The 23,952-nt window shown below is 45.7% G+C and overlaps 1 protein-coding gene across 3 annotated transcripts in view; it reads left to right on the top strand.

Moving 5' to 3' along the window:
* KIAA0513 (KIAA0513 ortholog) overlaps positions 1-23,952 on the top strand; it is a 74,112-nt gene that overhangs the window by 5,106 nt on the left and 45,054 nt on the right. Inside the window, exon 1 of one of the 3 annotated variants that reach the window (XM_039913421.1) lies at positions 12,266-12,317. The exons of the other annotated variants lie outside the window; for them this stretch is intronic. The gene's annotated coding sequence lies outside the window, so the exon portion shown is untranslated. Of the gene's footprint in view, positions 1-12,265; positions 12,318-23,952 lie in introns of those variants that run through there. 3 annotated transcript variants of the gene reach the window in all.

Genomic DNA, 23,952 nt, shown 5'->3' with positions numbered 1-23,952 from the left:
AGGCTGAGCCTCTGGATTTCAGACTGTGCGGGTGTCTAACCACAGAGCCAGCCTGGATGGGCAGATCCTTCCTAGCTGTGCCTTTAGTCCGTCTGTAATGACGAGAGGATATCTGGCCCCTGTTAATGTCACTGAGGTATCTGAAGGAGATTGACTTGGCTGTGAAAAGCAGTGTGGCTTGGCTGTTGAAAGAGCACGGGCCTGTAAGGCAGGGGACCTGGCTTCTAATTCCGGATCCTCCATTTGTCTGCTTTGTGACTTTGGGTAAGTCACTTAAGTTTTCTGTGCCTCAGTTACCTCACCTGTAAAATTGGGATTAAGACTCTGAGCCCCATATGAAACAGAGAATGAGTCCAATCTGATTATCTTGTATCTACCCAGCACTTAGTACAGTGCCTGGCACAAAGTTGGAACTTAAATACCATTAAAAAAAAAGTCCTTTGTGCATGATGGTGGAAGGTGCTGGATCTGAAATGTAGATATCTGCTTTGAGAGCCTGGGGTTCCTCATGTGTTGATATCAAACTCCAAAAAACAGTGGCTGAGCTTCCCCCTAGGATGGTTGAGGAACCAATAAATAGCTCACTTTTGAAAATGATAAGCATAAAATATACCACATATATCAGCCCATGGTATATTGCAGTCATCCATTTTTAGAAATGAATGACTGCCCAGTGAGCAAGAACAACGTAGTATGGTTCAATTTTTTGCTGTCATCCTTTTCTACGTTGTTGAAGAAAATATTTCCTAACTGTGAGCAGTAGTCACTTTTATGAGTAAGTACTATATATTGAAATCAATTTTTAATGGTCACCATTTTTTATCACCATTTGATGTTGAACAAATTAGAACTTAAGGATCATCTATAAATCAAGCAAACAATTCTTGGAAGCTGACAGGCCTACATGGAGATTTTGAGTGATAGAACAAAGCACAGACCAAGTCTAACTTGCTCTTTTATGAATATAACAAATATGAATTCCTATGCTGGAAGAAGAGGTAGAGGTGAAACTGTGGAGGGTCCTGCTTTTAAATGCCTAGAAATTTGTTCCTTGTACTCTTGAGATTATTGCACTGGGGGTGGTGAAGGGGGAGGCTATCACTAAAGTCACAGGGCCCCAAACCTCAAAGGTTTTAAGGAGTGTGTGAAATGAGATTTCTGGCCAGGGAAGGGATCATTAAGACATGTTGTACTGTGGTTGTTTCCACACATGGCCTTTGTTGGTGGTGCCTATTATGTCTTTCTCCCAGAAGAAGGAAGTGATTCAAGGGTGACCAAAGTGTCAGCACCAATTCTTACAGAAGGGAGGAAGGACCTTGCACAACATAAACCTGTTTTATTCCTTTGAGGCTCCTTAGGGCCCAGTCATTGGTAGCTTTGCTCTGCAGCTCACGCAGGTAGAATTTCCATCTTTGGGGTCTAGGATGGCTAGAGCTAATGGCGGAGACTCGTTTGGCCAGAGGGATGGCCACCCAAGCTCTCTGTTGTACATTTGGGGGTGTCCCAGGAAGAGGAATTGTTCATCCCTCGCCCACTAAACAAACCAATTTTATGCTTGGCCCATCTGTAGCAAACAGATCTCTGACAACATCTTTTCCAGTAGCAGGTGAGGGCTTTCTCGATCCAAAGGTTTCACATGGACCTAGAGAGTCGTGTAGTAATTAATAATTATAGTATTTGTAAAGTGCCTACTATGTGCCAGGCACTGTACTGAGTGCTGAAAATGATCCCAGGCCCTCCTTGTGGTACTGGACTTCAAAGAGACAACAGGGTCATTGAAAACAAATGAACCTGTGAACCAATGCTGGAAGTCTGACTAAAATTAGAGAATATGATCTTCAACAGTAGTGTTGCCCTGACATCGCAGGACTTCAGGCTGTCATCAGTCACACTCTTCCTGTGACCTTAAGTGGGGCAGGATGGTTGGAAATGTTTTCTTGTCCAGTTTGTTCACAAGTATCTCTCTGTTGGAATGACCCAAAGGACCTCCTCTTAGACTGTAAGCTTGTGGGCAGGAAACATGCCTGTTTATTGTTATATTGTACTCTCCCAAGAGCTTAGTACAGTGCTCTACACCAAGTAAGCGCTGAGTAAATATGATTGACTGACCTGTTTTGAGGGGAGAGAGGAGCTCAGTTTCTAGGACTCTTTCGTTGATAGCTGGTGGTTATGAGAGATGGCCTGTTTACTGAGCATCTTTCCGGCAAGTAGAAGGCAGCCACCCACTCTGACTTCCCAGAGCTACCAGCACACCAAAGCCTCGGAGTTTGCCTGAGGAACTCGGTATGTATGACAAACTGGATCTTGACCACTCCCAGAAAGGATATACAGTTTTACCTGAAGATTTAAGCCTTAGTGGCCCTTCCCCTCTATCTGGGGTTTTCTGCTCTTTGAGATGTTCTGAATATTGAGAAGCAAGATATTTGTTAACAGTAGGAAATAATTCTGCAAGTTAGTGGTTTATTGTTGCCTGGTGGGAAGACAGTAGTACATAACTTTTCATTCTGTGGCTCTTTCCCCTTGGCCAAATTATGGGCTTGGGCTGTTTACCCATTAGATGAAGTCAATTATTGTGTGCTTTGGGGTCAGGCAGCCTGCATTTTTAAAAAAAGAAAGAAGGAAAAAGGAGGGGTGGGTGAAGAGTAGGGGAAAAATGTTGCAAACTGTGTGGGTAGTAGGCTGCTCCTTCAATTCTCTCTGGCCCAGTGAGTCACAGGTTGCAATCCCAAACTAGTCATCAACATTTGCATCAATTAGATTATGCAGCTGCATCTCTCTCTCTCTCTCTCTCTCTCTCTCTCTCTCTCTCTCTCTTTCTCTCTCATTTACACACACACTCACATACGTATCCATATGGGAATTTCAGAGCTTTTCTTCCATTAGGACCAGATTCAAGTTGGAGTAATTAACCTGAATGTTAATTCAAATTTCTCAGAAATGAATTAACACCCCCACCTCAGCCCCTCAAGAAATTCCACATTGATTTAGAGCAATCAAATGGTGCTATTCAGGTAGCTTTGGGACTGTACGTCTCAGGATGAACCAAGTGGTTATTGGGCATAAAAGAGAATGTGGGTCTTCTCAGAGACCCTCTCCTCCCTCCCGACACAGTCAGCTACAGTACGGCCTCAAGAGAGTCAATTGAGTTTACTTTTCCTGCTTTCCTTCCCTCTCTGTACCCTTTTATACTCTTCCTTTTTAGCAGTTTCCTGTTTGCTTTCAGTTTTACAGTGTTAAATGTTCCACATTAAACGTTTTATGCATGGCACCATGAGCTCTTCAGAAGAAAAGAGCTATTAGATCCAGCTAATAGTGTCGATCTGTCCAGTGAAAGAGCAGCCCATGGAAAGGGAGAGACAAGTATGCAGTGAGTGGTATAAGGCAGGCCAGGTTGTCCTTTGAACACCTATGTTGTCTCCCTCCAAGGTATTATCTCTGTTCACTGGTCAACTTTGAGTTGTCTTTGGTTTGGTTTAGTTTATTTTTTAAAAAATGGATTTGTTAAATGCTTACTATATGCTGGACACTGTACTAAGCACTGGGCTAGATACAAGATAATCAGGTTGGGCACAGTTCCTGTTCCACTCACAGTCTTAATCCCCATTTTTCAGGTGAGGTAACTAAGGTGTGGAGAAGTGAAGTGACTTGCTCCAGAACCCAGGACCTCTGACTCCCAAGTTCATGCTCTTTCCACTAGACCACACTGCTCTTCTTCTTTTCCACTGCAGTGCGCAGGGAATGACCTTTCTAGGAACCTTTCTGGATTGTTCTTTCAGAGATGGGAAATGACAGCTGTTACCTCACCCTAAAGCCTTTTAATTAAATGTCAGAAGAGAAACCATGGAGATGGGTTTTGTGACCCCTGAAGTCCTAAACTTTCCTCTGGAGACTTCGGAGAGAGCTCATTTTATCATACTCAGCCAAGTTAATTAGTTCCCTGAGTAAAACAGGAACAAGGATCTTGTTTATCTTTCAGCAAAGATCTCCCTGAAGTGTAAAATCTGGGCACCAGGGAGTGCCTTAAGACTTACCCTGATGAAATAAATGAAAACCTAGCAGAGTGGCCACTGCCGGTCTAGCTCCAACCTTGCAGCTAACCCTTCCTCCAAGGGCTGCCCCTTTCCTGGCTCTCCCTCACCACAGAGGCATAATAACCAATAACACGCCGGTACAGCCAGCCCCTGACCATTGTTCTAGTGGATGCCCCCATTTCGCATTGAAACAGCCAGCTCTGAGGAGAGCATCTGTGTACCCGCTGGCTGTGATCAGTTTTTTTTCCCTTGGCCTCGATTCACGCTTCGTAGAGGAGCTTCCAGATCCCAAGGATAGGAGGAAAAGGATTTGGATGTAATCCCCAAAGCCTTCACCGCTACAGGCAAAACAGAAAATCGTGTGTGAAGCTGGGACTCGGGTACCACAATACAATCAGCCATAAGCCAATCAGCCGTATCAGAGCTTACCCACTATCCATTTTGAAGACACGGAGGGTACTGGGGAAATGGTAGGCTTGTTCTAAACCCCCATCCCCTAAGGATAGGGTAACAGTTGGAGAGCAGATCTAAAGGAAACCGCTTGCTGAATAGTAATAGTACTGTCAAGCCATTTCTGGATGGAGGAAGGAGAGAATGAGGTAGAAAAGACAGAAGTTGGTCAAATGGTGGCTGCAGATATTCTGTTCTTTTTCTGCTCCATTTTATTACGGTGAATATTGGTATTTTATAGTATTTGTTAAGCACTTACTATGTGCAAGTCACTTTACCAAGAGCAGGGGTAGACACAAGCTAATCAGGTTGGACACAGTCCATGTCCTGCAAGGGGCTCCCAGTCTTAATCCCCATTTTACAGATGAGGTAACTGAGGCACAGAGAAGACGAGTCCTATAAGTCATAATGAGATTCCCAGCAACCCCACAAACTGGATTTTTTAACGATCCTGGGGGCAAGTCGTATTTGCTCCAAGGCCAGTGCTGTGAAGTATATTCCTTCTGTGGAAAGGATTAAATTGAGACTTCTTATTCTCCCTGTGCAGGCTTGTACTCGTAGGCTGCGGGCTTGGGGTGGCCCACTGTTGAAGAGGCAACCAGCTGAAAAGGGTGAGGAACCTGAAGTCAGGCTGTTCTCTTTCAAACCCCTTCTTGTCATCTAGCTTTCTAAGTCTTTCATCTGTCTTCCGTTAAACCCTTCTCTCTCCATCCCAGCCTCCTTACCGACTCTGAAATATGGGGAATCATAGCCAAACACTTAATAAAACAGAAATTTCCATATTGTGTTTTGATATTCTCCTTCAATACTTACTATCTTCTGTATGCAAAGCTTGGGCATGTTCAGTATAACTCACTACTCCCTGAGAAGCAGTATGGCTTAGTGGAAAGAGCATGAGCTTGGGAGTCAGAGGACCTGGGTACTAATCCTGCCTCTGCCTCTGTTTGCTGTGTGACCTTGGGCAAATCACTTAATTTCACTATGCCTGTTTCCCCATCTGTAAAATGGAGATTAATTACTACTCCCTCCTACTTAGACTGTGAGCCCCATGTGAGACTGTGTTCAATTTGATTATCTTGCATCTACCCCAGAGCTTAGAACAGTGCTTGGCATATAGTTAATGCTTAACAAGTAAAATAATAATAATGACTATTATTATTATTAGTTTGCAATCTAATGAAGAAATAGACTAACAGAGGTTTCTGTTTGCTTGCCCTAACCCCTGCCGTGCTCTAGGTTGGTCAGTTGTCCATCTTTGAACATAAGCCCCCTGAGGGCAGAGAGCAGATCTCTTGATGGTTAAGACCTCTGTATCACAGTTCCGGGTGTTATAATGACGGCATTTGTTAAGCACTTATTATGTGACAGGCACTGTTCTAAGCACTGGGGTAGATGCAAGCTAATTAGGTTGGACGCAGTCCATCTCCCACAGTCTTAATCCCCATTTTACAGAGGAGGTAAATGAGACACAGAGAGGTGAAGTGACTTGCCCAAAGTCACACAGCCGGCAAGTGTCAGTGCCAGACAATAAGCCTGTCAAAGGGCAGGGACTGTATCTGTTACCAATTTGTACATTTCAAGTGCTTAGTACAGTGCTCTGCACATAGTAAGCACTCAATAAATACTATTGAATGAATGAATGAACCTAGGTCCTTCTGTCTCCCAGGCCCGGGTTCTATTCAGTAGGGCACTGTCCTTCTCACACAAAGTACACGATGGGCACTCTGGGCACTGGATACAGAGTACTAATGATGAATCTGAAATCCCATCCACTTTAGATAAATGGAGTTAGCAATTAAATTGAAAACTGCTGGGTGTAACCTGGAAGGCCCTCTTCCACATACCGCCTCAATAAATCCCCTTGCTTTTTGAGACCCACTTATGCTTAGTGACTGTTCCCAAATTGATTAATAGACTCTTCCCATCCACTCCCTCCCTCTCTCCCTTAAGCCATCCTGTTCAGCACCTCGGTTGAACATTCTAGTTCTTTTGCTTCATTGCTCAACTAATAGCATGTTCCCAGATTATTCTTCTCCCATGGGCCAACTGGATGTTTGGCAACAGAGCTCTTTTTCCTCTTTTTTTGCTTAACGGCTTCCACCTAAGATGCAAACTAGGGCCTAGGGTAGCACGTAGGAAGATGCTGGAGAGCCCGAATCCCCTTTGCCTGGAATAGGTCGGAAATGAAAACTAATTACACATAAGAGCCTTGGAAATGAGCGAAAATCCTCCTCCATTTCAGCTCCCTGCAGGAGCGGCAGGACCAGGGTTTTTAATTCAAGGATTTCAACTTTAATAAGCCACATGCTGGTTCTCTGGGGATAAATTTAGTGCTCGCAAAGGAGAGAATAGCATCCTTCGTCTCCATCAGCGGGTGTTAACCCAGCCCCTCCCCTGCTTGGCTAATGTACCGTCAGCCTGACCTGGAAACACCTCTTGGCTCTCCCCAGCAGACTCGTGACTAATCTGGCCAAATTTTGGGCCTCGTGAGAAGGAGTACAGGTTGGGATGGAACTGCCAGATTTCTCTTAGGGTTCTGGCAGGGTTGAAGCACCATATCCCCCAACTGAATGATGGTTCTGGACTGTATATTGGCAGAGGGGCCAGACTGACATGGCAAAGCAGAGATCCTGGAACCTGGTCACTTTCAAATCCTGCTTGAGGGTTCAAGTCCTGTCTGACGGCCTTACTGTTCCATGTAATGAGGCAGTTTCCACCAGCCGTGAGACTCGAGGGCAGGGTGTACGTCCCTGCCATTTTGCGTGCTTGCGCCAACTCGAACAATCTGTTGTTGCATCCTAGTTTTTGCCCGTCCCTCGCATCTATCCGAATTCTGAATATTTGCATTGTCCCCCCTGTTGTGTGTACAGGGCGGAAGCAGCAGATGGTGATAACTGATAACCTGCACCATAAAACTATGATTACTTCAGGGAGCAATACAAATCACACCTAAGTGGAGGTGGTGATCTCAACTGTAATGTCTGAAACATTCCAACCTGCACTGGAAACCAAATAAGCCCAAATTTAATACTTACTCTCCTTCCCAATTTGAAGTTCCTCAATAGAAAAGTAAGTTCCCACTAATATAGCAAATGCCAAATACTCCCCTTTCTTTTCTCTTGGGCTCTCCCCCTCACCACCTTCCCTGAATCTGGCGCCCACTCCCTCCCCAAATCCTGAGAAGCAGAATGGCCTAGTGGAAAGAGCACAGGCCTGGGAGTCAGAGGACCTAGGTTCCAATCTCTGCTCTGCCACTTGTCTGCCGACACTGCTCTGTGCCTCAGTTTCCTTCATCTGTAAAGGTGAAGGTGCCCCATGTGGGACGTGGATTGTGTCCAACCTGGTTAGCTTGTATCTACTCTGGCACTCAGTACAGTACCTGGCACATAGTAAGCAGTTAATACCATTAAAAGCCATCCTCACATCTGGAGCCTTTCTTCATTGCTCCTCTTCGTCTTGAAGTCCTCAGCAGCCACTTGGTCATGATCTGACGGGGGACATTAGACCCCAAGATGATGGGACCGGCCTCAGGGGTGAGCCTGGGCTGAATAGGAGTGTGGAAGCGCACAGCTGGGGAGTGAACTTTGAATTTTCTGCAGTCAATCAATGTATTTATTGAGCACTTACTGAGTGCAGAGTACTACATTAAGTGCTTGGGAGAGGACAGTACAACAGAATTGGTAAGCACATTCCCTGCCCATTGCAGCAGGAAGATGTACTGCCAGCCAAGAACTTAGGCTTTTGGGTAATAGAACTTCAAATGGTGAATTGTAGTGCCTTTGATAAGAAATTTTTCTCTTCCCTTTAGCCTCATTTAATCCCTTTCATGTTTCATCTCATTTAACCTAGCTCCCATTTCTATTTGAATAATTTTCTAGATGTTGAGACTGTGACCTAGTGGAAAGAACATCATAGGGCTGTGAGTCCAGGGTTTCACCAGAGTGAGACCAGCTGGGGGAGTAGTCTTTATGAGGCCAGCAGGTCACTCTCTGTTCTTGGCCTCTAGAGCAACTCAGAAATAGAAAAGCCAGGTTCGGCTCTCGTGAGTATAGTAGAAGTCATTGTGGGGAAATCTCATATCTTTCTGGTATTTGTTAAGTGCTTACTATATGCCCAGCACCGTTCTAAGTACTGGGGTAGATACAAGATTAACAGGTTGTCCCATGTGGGGCTCACCGTCTTAATCCCCATTTTACAGATGAGGGAACTGAGGTCCAGAGAAGTGAAGTGATTTGCCCAAAGTCACACAGCTGACAAGTGGTGAAGTTGGGATTCGAATCCATGACCTCAGACTCCCAAGCCCGTGTTCTTTCCACTAAGCCACACTGCATATTCAGCACCCTGGCCGGGAATTTCAGAATTTGGCCCAAGTGAAATGATTTCTCAGTGCCTAATGGACAGCAGTCGAAAGCAGTTATGTGGGCTGTTTAAGAACGGAAAACCCAGAAGGGGCCTGTATGCAGCAAGGCAGCAATAAAGATAAGAGTAAGTTGTCATTTGCCAAGGCAGCCATTATGTTTTTATCTCTCACTCCAAGCTGTAGTTACCCGCTTAATAGCACACCCTTATTGACCTCCATTATAGCCACAGCCCTAATATGCTGCTAAAATTAAGCATGCAAAAGTGTCATTCTAAGAGCAAAAGCCTTGGGGCCTGTTTTGAATCTTGGCCGGCATCCCTTGAGCTTTCAGTTTGGAGAGCACTCTATGTATACAATTCTAGGCAGATTCACGTAAGATCTAACTTTGTAACATAGTAATAATAATAACTGTGATGTTTAAGTGCTTGCTATGTGCCAGGCACTGTACTAAGTATAGAAGGAAATCAGGTTGGGGACAGTCCCGGGACCACATGGGGTTCACAGTCTCAATCCCCATTTTACAGATGAGGTAACTGAGGCACAGAGAAGTTAAGTGACTTGCCCAAGGTCACACAGCAGACAAATAGCAGAGTTGGGATTAGAACCCATGTCCTCCTGACTCCCAGGCCCATGCTTTAGCCGCCGCACCATGCAGGGGTGAACCGAGGGGTCTGTAATTTGGACCCAGAAGAGGCATGCCCAATACACCCCTTCTGTGCACAAATGGCAAGAGCCCAGTGTTGGTTCTTCAAGGAAATACCATCAGAGGAGAGGCTTTGGTAGCATTGAGGTTGGATCCATATTAGATTGCAAAGAAACCTGGTTTAGTGAAAAATTAAGTTCAGTGGCGGGCGTTCACTAGTTTAAAAGTCTGGCCATTTGGGAAAGATTCTGATGCCTTCTCCACCCTGGAAACTCCCACTCAGGGCTTTGTTACCTTTTAGGTTCAAAGGAAGGGCTGAGGTGCCTTTCAGGCTCCATTTTGTGTGTTGCTTCTAGTGCAGAGTCTTAAAGCCCAACTGTAGCTCCTAAAACGAGTTCATCACTTAAAAGGAAAGGTCGTAACACTTAAAAGGAGGGAACAACCTAAACAGTTCCCTTCCTTTGTCCTGTGCTCAAGTCCTATTGGGTTTGCTTTTGATTTTTATCAGTTGTATTCTGAAAAATCATAACCATCTTAGAAAATAGTATGATCCTTGGCAGGATGATGGTGTGTTATACTGGCATGGTGATTAAATGGCTTGTGTTTTTGCACTTATTTTATTACAGTGGTCTGCACACAGTAAGTGCTCAGCATGGCCTAGTAGGTAGAGCAGGGGCCTGGGAATCAGAAGGACCTGGGTTCTAGTTACAGCTCTACCACTCGTCTGCTGTGGGACCTTGGGCAAGTCACTTCACTTCTCTGTGCCTCATTACCTCATCTGTAAAATGGGGATTAAGATTGTGAGCCCCATGTGGGACATGAACTACATCCCACCTGATTAGCTTGTATTTATTCCAGCGCTTAGAACAGTGCCTGGCACAGAGTAAGTGCTTAACAAATATCATCAAAAAATAAAATTAAATTAAAATAAATTATTGATTTTTTTAAGGGGTCTGTGGGGAATGGCAGTGACCCCTTAAAAACCAAAGAATAAAGTTTTCATATGATCCCAGTGACCCACCTGAAAATGGGCACCATAACTTTGTCCTGCAGGGGCCAAATATCTAGAGTCTGGACCAAGCCAAATCCAGATGTGTGGTCCCTTGCCTCGCCCAACCAGGCCTGGACTCATTTCCAGAGGGCCCAAATCAGGTTTGCACAGTTACCCAAGGTGATGTGCTGGAAACAGCGTCAGTATAATATGTCCAGTGGCTCCTGGATCTGGGCTGCAGTCCCACAGCTGCCACACAGGCTGCTGGCCAGGGCAGAAAAAAGGCGTGAAAGCAAGCAATTTTAGGGTCTCCGCCTGAGAGTCCAATCTGCCATGTAAAATTCAAACCGGGTGGGGGATAAATGGAACAAACAGGTGCTTCCATGATGAAATCAACATTAATCAGTAATATTTATTGAACAGCTGGGTCCCAAGCACTGTATTAAGCGCTTGTGAAGACATTAGTACCATAGGGCTACAAGCCAGACTGCACCACCTCTGCAGCATGATCTATGATAACAGGAGAGTGTGGGTGGATGAGGATGAATGGAACAGTTACTGTGCTTTTCTCTGCAGAAGCCAAGCTGGCCTACATGTTTCATTAGCTGCAGCAATCTTGCAGGGCTAACTTGGGTTCAATAAACCTGGGAACTGGGACAGAACAGGCTCCTTATTTATCCCCCAGGTAGAGATGAGCTGTGGATAAGGCCTGGGCTTAAGTTGCTTCACAAATATCCCCTTATTAAAAAGAAACAAGCCAAAACTATATTTCAGCCTTTAAATTTCTGCTTATTGAGGAAAGGGGAAGGGGAAGGTAAAGACATGAATGGGGAAGTTAGCCTGCATTCTATCAAGATATCACAAAATCTGCACGGACCTCCTGTTCCCCTCTAAAATGTCACAGGCTGTAACCAGAGTCATGGCCATTTAATGGAATAAGCTTAGTGCTTTGGTATCTTCCCCTCTGAATAGGACTAATTACTTTCCCTAAGTGTAATTCACATAAACTGGACATGTGCCTTGTTGTTTTTTGTTAAATTATCACTAAAATTTCTTCAAGGGGCAAGTATCTGTTGTTAGAGGGGACAGCTAAAGAGATAGCTCAGAGATTATTAAAGCGTCCTCAGCAGTGCAGCTCATCAACAGTTTCCAAGGCTTGGAGGCTTTACTCTGGGAAGGGGGAGATTTCTATTTTACTTTTTTTTCCACTAATGCCCAAGAAAGAGCAATAGTGAGATCATTGGATCTCTTCGACCACCCTTTGGGTATGCAATATACATTTCCAGCTATGAAAACGAGGCCTCTCCCAAAATGCTTTGGCTCGAGCCATGGACTGAAAGGAGAATTATTTTCTGCCTCCTCTTTCCCTTCCCTGTTGGTTAAGATTTTATGAGAATCTATTTGGGGAGAATTTGAGGGTATTGGCTAGACGCAAATTTCAGTGCTCTTGGAGCTTGGTGATAAGGACAACAAAAGAAGGAGGAGATTATTTTTAGAAAGAAAGTCGAGGTGGGACATTGGAAAAGTGAGGGGAGCCAATGTGGTTTTGAGAGTGTAACTGGGGGCGGGGGGGGGTTGTTGTGTCCATTTTTTTGAAAACTGCACGGCTCTCTTACCTTTACCCTGGGTTTGGCCTAATCTTGGATCCCTAATTGTGGTAGTGATGCAGCTCTTCCTTTGACAGTTCATGCCAGGATCTTGTCAGATGAAAAGATTCAGGAGTATCATGCTCTCCTGCACTGATCCTTCCAAACTGTCCATCCATTAATTATATTAATCTTCTTACAGATCCCAGCCTTCGACCATACCTCTGGGGGTTCCAGTGTCATCAGATCTTTAGAGGTAATTGGTTGAGCTCGGCTCAGAAAGGGATCCGAAAGCCTGATAGGAAAAATGCAAGGTGTTAGAGAAAGTGGCATTGGTCATACGTAACCCTAAACCCTAGTTCTTAAATGTCTTTTTCTATGACGCCCATGAAAATCCATGCCCTGCATCAACGCCTCTACCAAGGGAAAAAAAGAGAAGTTTGGTAGAATTCCCATGCTATTGAGAAAGTGAGAGTTAAGAAAAGGAATGTTATAATCCACAAGCCGCTGCTTGAGCGTTTTGGTTTTATTTACTTTTAAAGACCGGATCCAGCTGAATCTTCTTCCCCAAAGGATGTTATCAGTGGTATTTTTTGAGCACTTACTGTGAATAGACACTGTACTGAGCGCTTGGGAGACTACAGTGCAACAGGGTTGGCAGATAGGTTCCCTCCCCACAACAATCTTACAGTATAGAAGGGGAAACAGACATTATAAATTGCCTGCAAGTCTGGGCATAGCCCCACTTTTTCCCCTTTCCCAGGGTAAGGAATGGGGAATAGCACCTGTGCCTGAGGCCTGCCCCTAATCCTGCTCCTTAGAGATGGCAAACAGAAGGGCATCAGCTCCAGCAGCTTCACCTCTGAGCAGAGGCTCAGTAACCTGGCATCCCCCTCTAGTGCTTAACAGATACCACGATTATTATGTAAGTACTATGTGCTAAGCAAAGGAGTAGATCCAAGGTAATCAGGTTGGACACAGTTCCTGTCCCACATGGGACTCTGTCTGTGGGAGTGAAAACAGGTACTCTATCCTCATGTTACAGATGAGGAAACTGAGTCACAGAGAAGTTATATGATTTGCCCAAGGCTACCCAGCAAGCAGGTGGGGAAGCCAGTATTAGGACCCAGGTGTCTGAATGCTCAGTCCTGTTCTCTTTCTGCTAATCCAGGCCCTGAACATTTCTGCCAGATTCACATCCCCTTCCCTCACCCCCTCCCCTCCCCTTTCCCTGGCATACCAGGCTGGTTCAGGGTAGAGGATAAATTATATTGACTGTATCCCCTGTGCTTTCTGCAGTGCATTAAAACCCAAGTGGCTTAGTTTTTCAGCCCATCTGCGTACAGAGTGCTACTTAACAGGTCCAGCCTTCTCCCCCAAGGTGGCTCCATTTCAGGGATGAATATAGTAATTCTTGGCCACTTACTTTGTAAAAGTGCTTGGGCATTAAAAGGCCACCTGGGTTTTAATCCACTGCAGAAAGAGGTTTGCGGCGCCGCCCTCTGGCACGCGAAAGAAGGCAAATATCTTTGGCCTTCCAGTACTGCCTGAGAGAGCTTTCTATCCATCCGGCCGTGGCGAAGCCTCTCTTCCCTACCAATTTGTTTCTGAGAGATTGGCTGGAGTCACCTACCAGTGTGGGAAGCCGGCCCAGAATTTCCCAAGACCCATGAGGATGGCAGAGTGAAGAAATGGTACGGGTGAGATGAGGATCTGAGAGGGGAAAGAACAGACTGAGGACCGACACAAGTGACGGCGACTCAGTTTTCACTTCTAATCGAGTTCCCCTTCCCATTTTCTGGCTTCAAAATCGGAGCGGCACCGACCCTAAGCAGCTCTGATGAGGCATGCCTGGGGACAGGAGGTCACCCACGTGCAACCCTAAGACAAGGGGAACCCCGTTTCATAAGACCCATCCTAACCTCCTACATTGGCAGGGGTGCCTAGATTTTAAAGCAGGGGAAGAGCAACAGCAAAACCTGCTGCTGAATCCAGTCAATCAATCAATCATACTTACTGCGAGCACTTATTGGGTGCAGAGCACTTTGCTAAGCACTTCTCACATTCCCAGCCCAGAAAGCTGCCAAAGCTCTCAGGAGCTAGACGATCCATGAGTTCAGTAGACATTAGATTTGTGGGCTTGAACCTTTTATTCAGCTTTCTTTCATAATTTAAGGTACATACTTGAGGGGGAGCGGGAGTCGAGAGCCAATATATGAGTGGTTTGTCTGCAAATATGTGTCTCTCTAATTCACTGTGAAATCTCCCATATCTTTGTTCTAGAAACAAATGAACCAAGTCTGACACAATGGAGATGTATGGGTCTAATTCTCTCTGTCTGCTTGGCCGGAGACAGTCCATTAGATTTATTAGACTGGGTACAGTATATGATTAGTTTAGCCAAGAGGCCGCTGGGTGTGTTACGTATTATAGCTAGATGTCAAGGGGAGGAACGCACAACAGCCTGCCTACTACTCAGAGAGAACCCAGAATATAATTATCAAAGGGAAATTTAGAGCATCTAATCTGCTGAAAGCAATAGCTGTGGAAAGGGATATCTCTTTGCTATATTTTAAAAAAATAGCATAATAAAAATTTCATTTTGACCCCTCACAGCTCCACTAGTGCCATGATTCAGACCTCCAGTCTTGCTGATGGGGTCTCCAGAGCCCAGGTTTTTTTAGGATCCATCAATTAATCATTCATTGAGTGCTTTCCGTGTGCAGGGCATTGGGAGAGCATACTGAGCAGTTGGGAGAATACAACACAACAGTATAACAAACATTCCCCGCCCAAAATGAGCTTACAGTCTAGAGAACAAGCTTAAAGTCTAAAATGTGAGTTAAACTCCCTTCTCACTGGAAAGTACTGGCAATCGAAGACCTCAAAGAGCATCATTAAATCAGGAAATATATCATTCGGTCTGTTGCAGTCAGCACGGAAACCAGTGGTGCGAGGAAGACAAAATGCTTGGCCTTTTAACTAAATCTAAAATAGCCCCTATTCATAAAGACTCCAATTCCTATTCCTAGTTTTAACTGGTCCTCTTGGCTCCCTAAACTCAGTAAGGTTTTTACTTGGTAAAGAGGTTTCAGAGAAACTCCTCGTATAAAGACAAGATTAATCAAACTGTCTTTTTCAGTGAGTCTGTGGCAGTTAGCCCTAATTCTCAGGGACTTTTAACATTTAACATTCATTTCCAGCTGTGATGATTCCGAAAAGGAGGAATCTTAGGGAATGCTGTTACCTTAGGTGCAGAAGACAATGCATCACCCTGCAGTTGCTTATAAGGGACTGACAGTGTTGTGGGGGTGCTTTATAATAATAATTATGGCATTTGTTAAGCATTTACTAAGCACTAGCGTAGATACAAGCTAATCGGGTTGGACACAGTCCGTGCCCCACATGGGGCTCACAGTCTTAATCCCCATTTTGCAGATGAGGTAACTGAGGCATAGAGAAGTTGTGACTTGCCCAAGGCCACACAGACAGGTGATGGAGTCAGGATTAGAACCCATGGCCTTCTGACTCCCAGGCCCATGCTCTATCCATTATGCCATCCTGCTTTATAAGCCTGTCTCCTAGGACCAGAGCAGGCCTAATTTCCAAGGTCCGACATGGCCTGGCCTAGCCACAACCTGACAAGCACCGGGCAAGGTGCCCATCTTCGTATATGTCAGGTCCAACCAGGTCTAGCCTGTCCTTTTGAAGAGGAGAAAGGCTTCTGTGACTCACTCGAGATCAGCACCTGCCCAGAGGGAGCCTGCTACGTGCTGAGGGTCCATCTGTTACCCTGGAATCACTTGAAGCTATTTGCCAGGGTGCCTTAGTCAGGGACATGGGGAGGGAATTTGGCAACATTTAACTGAAGCCAACACAAGTTAACATGTAGGCTACTGAGCCAGATGAAAGTCAGAAGACCTGGGTTCTTTAGGGACTTGGAACTCTCTTTGCTTGCCAGAAAATGTTAAGTGGGATTATATCAGGCAATCCATAGAACCCAACGAATTTATCCCAGCTCTACCATTCTAAAACAGTAGATTTCAGAGCAAAATGATTCTCCGATTCTGCTGGTTCTTTCAGCAACTTTAACTGTTTAGTCAGTAGTAGGGGGTATTAACTGCTCAGTGCATACAAAACATCAATGAAAACACTATGGGGAACTTCAAAGGAAGAACAGTCCCTAACCTGAGGATACAAGCTGAGCCTTCATTTCCTCTTCTGCGTTGCCTTTGTACTTAGATTTGTTCCCTTTTTTTGCCCCTCAGCCCCAAAACTCTGATATATATATATATCCATAATTGATTCATTTGTTCATTTAATCATGTTACGGTGGGCAGAGCACTTTACTAAACATTTGAGAGAATACAATACAACTTATATTAATGTCCATCTCCCCTGCTAGACTATAAGCTTGTTGTGGACAGGGAATGTGTTTACCAACTCGTATATGTACTTTCCCAAGCATTTAGTACAGTGCTCTGCACATAGTAAGCGCTCAATAAATACTATTGAATGAACAAATACAATTGTTTGCTGAAGTCCGAGGGGGAGATGGGACAGGATCCAAATACACAAGTAGACATAAAGCCCCAAGTGACAGAGACACAGAACGTAGAAGATTCATGGAGTACAGGTATATATACCTCCTATTCAGAGGTAATCCCCCCTCCCAACCTCACAGCACCTATGTACATATCTATAATTTATTTATAGTAATGTCTTCCACCACTCCCCCAACCCCCCAAGACCGTTAACTGGTTGTGGGTAGGGAGTGTCTGTTTATTGTTATATTGTACTCTCCCAAGCACTTAGTAGAGTGCTTTGCATAGGTAAGCACTCAATAAATAGGATAGAATGAATGAATGAAGGTGCAGAGGCAGCTCATGGGAACCATTTGCAGAGCCGTGGACAATGCATAAATAAATGGCAGGGGCTAACTGCAGGCCCTGGAGGGCCAGAGGCATGAGGAGTGATTTAAGAGCCTCTGGCCCTTCCTCTCCTGGACTCTGGTCTTGCCTGAGCCTTTCCATAGGTTCAGCTGTGGCTGGCAGGGTTGGGGCAATGTGGGGGACAATGACCACAGGATGATGGCTTGTATGCTCACCGTATAGCCCTAAGACACAGACAACTAGCCAGGGTTTTGCCAGCAGGATTGGAACGAGAAAGTGGCTCTCGAAAGCAATTGATGTGTAATCCCCATGCTCCTTCATCCCCCAGAGAATGAGTGGCATCTTATGTAAGAGCACGCAGCTACCCGTGTCGGCTTTTAAGTTGCAACAAGGATTGATGCAGTACAAGTGCATCCAAGCAAAGTGACTCGGCTTCAGTGATCTGCAACCTCTTCAATGAAGCGAGGGGCTATTTGGGGGCTATTTTTGGGCTATCCGCTTGGCTCTGCTGCTGCAGATACCCTGGTCTCAGTAATGAGTCATCTTTCTGCCTGGAGGCCGCACTGCAGGATTATTCACCGGGTTGATACGAAAGCAGTAAGGTGATGATGGAGCCTGTTTTCCAAAGCTCATTTTCTGGGGCTCTAACAGAAAAATCCAACTTTGGTTTTCCTGTAAGGGGGATGGAGTGGGCACTTGAGAGTCTCTTTCCTTCATCCCAGCCCTCACTTTGGTCAAATATATTTTTTGGGGGGAATAATACTTCCTCTGGATACTTGCGTGTTGTCAGGTGACGCCTGTGACTTTTTGTAAGCCATCTCTGGTTAGACTTTGTCTCTGTTGGATTCTGCCTGCATATTCCTTGTTTGGCCAGTGCCTCAGCCCTCTGCGGCAGGATTGGCTTTCTTAGAGAGACCGAGGACACGTTCGTTCAGCTGGAACTCTGCCGTCAGAACCAGCTAGTGAAGAGCTATTGTGCGGGCAGCCCTGACCCACATTGAGAATGCATCTGCATAGCTGACCTTGGGATTGTCTCATCTAAGGTTCTTGAGGCATGGTGACCTTGGGGGATTTTATCAGCACACCACCTGGATCCCCTGATCTTCTGACACCAGGGTAAGGCCAGGAGTGAGGTAGCATAAGGAAGTCCTTATTGTGGTCTAAAGCACTTCTTGAGCATCTAAGTGCTAGGCACTCTATGATGGGCCTTAAGCCGACAGGGTCCTTATCTTCCAAAAGCAGAGTCCAAAGATGGACATTGTTAGCCTGACTGGGTATATTGAGAATAATTGTCACATAGTAGACTAGTATGTAAATACATAATAATAATTATAGTACTTGTTAAGCACTTACTGTGTGCCAAGCACTGTTCTAAGCACTAGGGTAGATACAAGTTAATCAGGTTGGACATGGTCACTGTCCCACTTGGGGCTCACACTCTTAATCCCCATTTTACAGAAGAGGTAACTGAGGCCCCAAATGATTAGCCCAAGGTCACACAGCGACAAGTGGCGGAGCTGGAAATAGGACCCAAGACCTTATGACTCCCAGGTCGTACACAGTCCCTGTCTCACGTGGGGTTCACAGTCTAAGTAGGAGGGAGAGTAGGTGTTTAATCCTTATTTTATATATGAGGTAACTGAGGTACAGAGAAATTAAATGACTTGCCCTAGGTCACAAACAGCAGATAAGTGGCAGAGTCAGGATTAGAACCCAGGTCCTCTGACTTCCAGGCCTGTGCATTTTCCAATAGGATACAATGCTTCCCATTGTCACCAAAGAGCAGTCTGCTTCCTCCAGATGCAAAGACGTGCTCATCCTTAGTCTGAACAGCTTTCAGTGGTCCAGGAGGATGAATCCCCCCTAGATTTGGCAGTGAGAAATCCAACAAAAACCTCAGTTGGGAGGGTGGCATCTGTGTCATGGAGGGCATAGAAACCTGAATGAGGGATGGGAGAAGAAAGAATTGGAGCAAGGAGGGGGAGAGGAAAGAAGGAGACATTCCTTCTTGTAAATGAAGAGGAGCAAAAATAAGGCTGTGCCTGAAAGTATAGGTAGGTTTGGGGGCTCATTATTGGGAAATATTGCCATCTGAGGAGGAATTCCTAGAAAGCGAGTGGTTGAAGATGAGAGTGAATTCAGAGGGAGAGCCTCAAGCTTGGATTTTGCTAGGTAGGAAGAAATGGAGAATTAAGTTTTTGATAGTATGAAAGTGGGAAACTGATAGCACAGGTACAGAGGTGAAGGTACCTCTTCACAGGTAAGTAGGTGTTTGAGATCATATGGAGTTTGGTCCTGAGAGTTCTAGCGTAAACACTGAAGTAGTAATAGTATTTATTAGTGTTCAATAAATACTATTGAATGAATGAATGAATTAAGCACCTACTGTGTGCAGAGCCCCAAACTAAGTGTTTGGGAGAGTACAGGGTAGTAGAGTTCATAGACACTGGCAGAGCAGTCCCCACTGCTGGAGATGGAGGGGGCAAAATGCCCCGAGGTTTGTAGGTACTCAATGGGTCTCTCCTGGCTGCATAGCTGACTCCCCTCAGATCATCCCTGCTTTTCAGGAAGGGGAAGAGGTGATGGCTTTTGGTGACTCTCCTTCTTCCTTCATGTGAAACTGTCCAATGGAAAAAGCCAGGAGGCAGAGTCGCTGGAACTTCCGGAGTGCTTGTAGCTTTCTCATTGTGGAACTGCTTTTCTGCATTTTTTTAAGGTATTTCTGAAGCACTTACAATCTGCCAGGCACTGTTCTAAGCGCTGGGGAAGATACATGTTAATCAGATTGGACATGGTACCTTCCCTCATGGGGCTCCCAGTCTTAATCCCCATTTTACAAAAAGGGGCACAGAGACTTTAAGCAACTTGCCCAAGTCACACAGTAGATAAGTGGCAGAGCCAGCATTAGAATCTGAACTCAGAGAGGTAGGCGACCCTTATGCCATGGTGTTCTTTTAAAAGCAGAACGAGTCTGGGGTGGGGAAGGAGGATGAGGAGAGTGATTTTTGCCAGGAAGACTTCAGGGCGGCAGTATAGTGATCAGGAACTGACCGTCACTGCTTTCTCTGGCCAGGCTGGAGAGGGGCAGGCATGCTAGGAGGATGTGCTCTGGCTGCCTGTTCTGTGCCCTTTGTGGTCTGCTCAATGTGAATTAGATTGCACCGTCCTCCGGGGAGCTGTTTGGGAACAGAAACCCACTAGGCAGGATTGCACAATATTATTTTTCTTTCCACTCTGCACTGCAATCACGCAATGACCTGAAAGTCAGAGTAATTGAAAACAAGAATGGGTTGGGGACCCCTGTGCTGAGGAACGAAAAGCCCTCTGGAAACCCCCTCTGAAATTTCCCCCGACACTTCCAAAGAGCCCCAGTGGGTGCCTACCAGAATCAGAAGCCGAACTTACCAAGGGTGGCTGGTATTGAACAAGGACGCTAAGGGGAAGAAAGCATTTTCCCAGAAAGCTGTCTGGGAAATTGTGATTAGAGTTTGGGCAGAGAGAAAGTAAAGAACTCAAGGTCCTAAACTGTGGTAGATAGAAAACTCCTGTCGGGTGAATCTTGGGCCTCAAAGAAGCCACCTGGACCTGCAGAATTTTTTGCCTGCAGGGAAATCAGTTTCTTGAGCTCTCCAAAATTATTTAGTTGTCTCCTACACTGACCAGATATGACAGTTCCAAATCTGCTGAGTGCTCTTCAGCCGGAGGAAAGTATTTACAGACCTTTTCTCTGTTACTGCCCATCTCCTTCCCCCAGTTTTACGTTAAGTACTTTGAATCCCCAAAGTCTTTGCTGTTCCTGTAGTAGTGTGGCTTAATGGAAAGAGCATGGGACTGGGGGCCAGAGAACCTGGGTTCTAATCTCTAGACTGTTAGCTCTTGTAGCCCCATGCTACTTATGTCCACATCTGCAATATTATTTATCTGTACTGATGTCTGTCTCCCCCCACGCTAGACTGTAAGCTCATTGCAGGCAGGGAATGTCACTGTTTATTGTTGCATTGTACTTTCCCAAGTGTTTAGTACCGTGCTCTGCACACAATAAGCACTGAAAAATATGATTGATCCTGGTTCCACCATTTGCCTGCTGTGACCTTGGGCAAGTCACTTACCTTCTCTGGGCCTATGTTTTCTCATCCATAAAATGGGAATTCAAAACATGATCTCCCTCCCCCTTGGACTGTGAGCCCCATATGGGACAAGGATTGTGTCCAACCTGATTAATTTATATCTAGTCCAGTGCTTAGAAACATGCTTAACACATAGTAAGTGCTTAACAAATGCCATTGCTGCTGCTGTTATTATTATTATTATAATTATTATTTTTGTGGTGGTATTTCCGCAAGCTCTCCTGGGCATTTTTCACTCTGCTTTTTTGAGTTCTCTGAAACTGGTCAAAAGCTCACTCATCCATGGGGAAGTTTTAGGGTGTTATTCCAGCCCTAGCCCTGACCCCTGTTCCGAGTTGAGACCCTTCATCTTTGGGAGACCGGGTCACAGCTCAGTGGGTTAGGAAGAGGGGGTTATGATGGGGAAAATTTCCCAAGAGGTCAGAGGAGAACTAAAACAGACCCTGCTAAGATCTCACATGAGCAACTACCATGCAGGGATTTTCCACAACTCCTCCGTGAAGATCCCAGCTGGAGAAAAGCTGGGAAAAATAACAATAATAATAACGGTACTTGTTAAACGCTTACTTTGTGCCAGGCACTGTTCTAAGTGCTGGGGTGGAAACAAGGTATTCAGCTTGAACACAGTCCCTGTCCCATATGGGCCCCACAGTCTTAATCCCCATTTTACAGATGAGGTAACTGAGGCCCAGAGAAGTGAAGTGACTTGCCCAAGATCACACAGGAGACAAGTGGCAGAGCCAGAATTAGAATCTATGACCTTCTGCCTCCCAGGCCCGTGCTCTATCCACTACGCCATGCTGCTTTTTTAGTATTATTATTATCATTGTGGTATTTAATGTTGGTATTTGTTAAGCACTTACTATGTGCAGAGCACTGTTCTAAGCGCTGGGGTAGACACAGGGGAATCAGGTTGTCCCACATGGGGCTCACAGTCTTATTCCCCATTTTACAGATGAGGGAACTGAGGCACAGAGAAGTTAAGTGACTTGCCCACAGTCACACAGCTGACAAGTGGCAGAGCTGGGATTCAAACTGCTTTCCACTGCACCACGCTGCTTCTCCAAGTGCTTACTCTGTGCCAGACACTGTACTAAGCGCTGGGACAGGTATAAGCAAATCAGGTTGTATACAGTCCCTGTCCCCCATAAGGCTCACAGTCTTATTCCCCATTTTACAGATGAGGTAACTGAAGCACAGAGAAGTGAAGTGACTTACCAGTGGTCACACAGCAGACAAGTGACAGGTGGGATTAGAACCCATGGCCTTCCGACTTCCAGCCCGTGCCGTATCCACTATGCCATGCTGCTTCTCTGATAGAGAAACATCATATTATCTCTGATAATAAAGGTAAAACCTGTGAATAGGCTTTATTGGACTCCAGTAACAGCAGCAGCAGTAGTAGAATGAATGAAGTAGTATTTATTGAGCTTCCAGTGGGTACAGTGTACCTAAGTGCTTAGGAAGTACCATTCATTCATTCGTTAAATTCATTAATTAGATCGTGTTTATTGAGCGCTTACTGTATGCAGAGCACTGTACTAAGCACTTGGGAAAGTACAATGTGACAATAAACAGTGTCATTCCCTGCCTGCAATGAGCTTACAGTCTAGAGTTGAGGGGAGACAGACATTGGTACAGATAAATAATATTGCAGATATGGACATAAGTAGCATGGGGCTGGGTGAGGGGAAGAGCAAAGGGAGCAAGCCAAACCATCAAGTGACACAATACCTGCCCACTGAGGACTTTGGGATGCTTGGCATATTGTTATGTGATTAATAATTCTGGTGCTGGTGATGATGATGATGAGGTGTACCTGAAAGCCTTTGGAAGATGACAGTCCCCTAACTCTCTGGGATAGGATAGCTCAGTCAACTGCAGAATCCTGGCCTCCTGGCTTCTGGCCCTGACAAGCACATCATTTTTCCCACTCCAGGATTATAACCCTCGGTTGCCCTATCTTTATAAGGGGGACAAAGTCCCAGCCATTTCTAACGTGCATTTTAGTAAGATGCCTGGCACTTGGAGCCTGGTACCTGAGCCGCAGTGAGAATTCCTAGATGGAAACCTGCAGCATTTCTGGTTTCAAAAGAGAGACTTCTTCTCGGTCATAGAAATTTAAGGAGGCAGCCCAACAATTCCCAATTCTGTTCTCTTGCACAGATGGTTTGCTGAGCTGTTTGGGGCAGGGAGTTTTCCACACAGTGACAGTGGGGGCGATGGGGGGCGGAGGGGTGGGGGGCATCGGGAGCAATTGGCCAAAGTACTAGGTAGCCTTTCCCAAACTCTGGTTGTTTTCTCTCTTCCCGTGGCCCAGTGGGTGTCCGGATGCGATTATGGGTAATGAGGATGTGTGGCGGGAAGCGAAGGGGAGGAGCCGGGGGATGAGGCAGCAGGATAGATGCAGCAGGACAAATGCCAGGCAGTTCAGCCCGTGAGCAAGATCTTTCTTCCGCCGTCATGCCTAAGTCCCCAGAGGGCAAAGAAGAGAGGCTGGTGGGAGCAGCTAAGCGGAAAAGCCCAAAAGTTGGAGCAGCATCTGGGAAGGGCAGTGAAGCAGGGAGGTAGGCAAGAGGAAGGACGACAGCGCTGACCTTTTCTCCTCACTGGGTGGAAGTGACCAAATGCCAGAAGTCATTAGTGGGGACTCTTTCAGAGACTAGCCATTGGACAGGCAGCTGCCGTTGAGCGAACAGCCCTGGCTAGCCACTAGGTATACCTCGTAGGGTACAGCACCCCAGGGTTTGAGCCTAGGAAAAAGGGATGGCAGGACCAGATGCCCGGCCTGGTGCCGCAGGTGGCTGGACCCCTGTAAACAGACCTTGAGTTCAGTGGGAACAGATGTTCACCAGAGCAAGTTGACATGTTT

The sequence above is a fragment of the Ornithorhynchus anatinus genome, chromosome 11 (genome assembly GCF_004115215.2).
Source record: "Ornithorhynchus anatinus isolate Pmale09 chromosome 11, mOrnAna1.pri.v4, whole genome shotgun sequence".
NCBI lineage: Eukaryota > Metazoa > Chordata > Mammalia > Monotremata > Ornithorhynchidae > Ornithorhynchus > Ornithorhynchus anatinus.
This window is presented reverse-complemented; position numbering and strand designations above follow the sequence as displayed.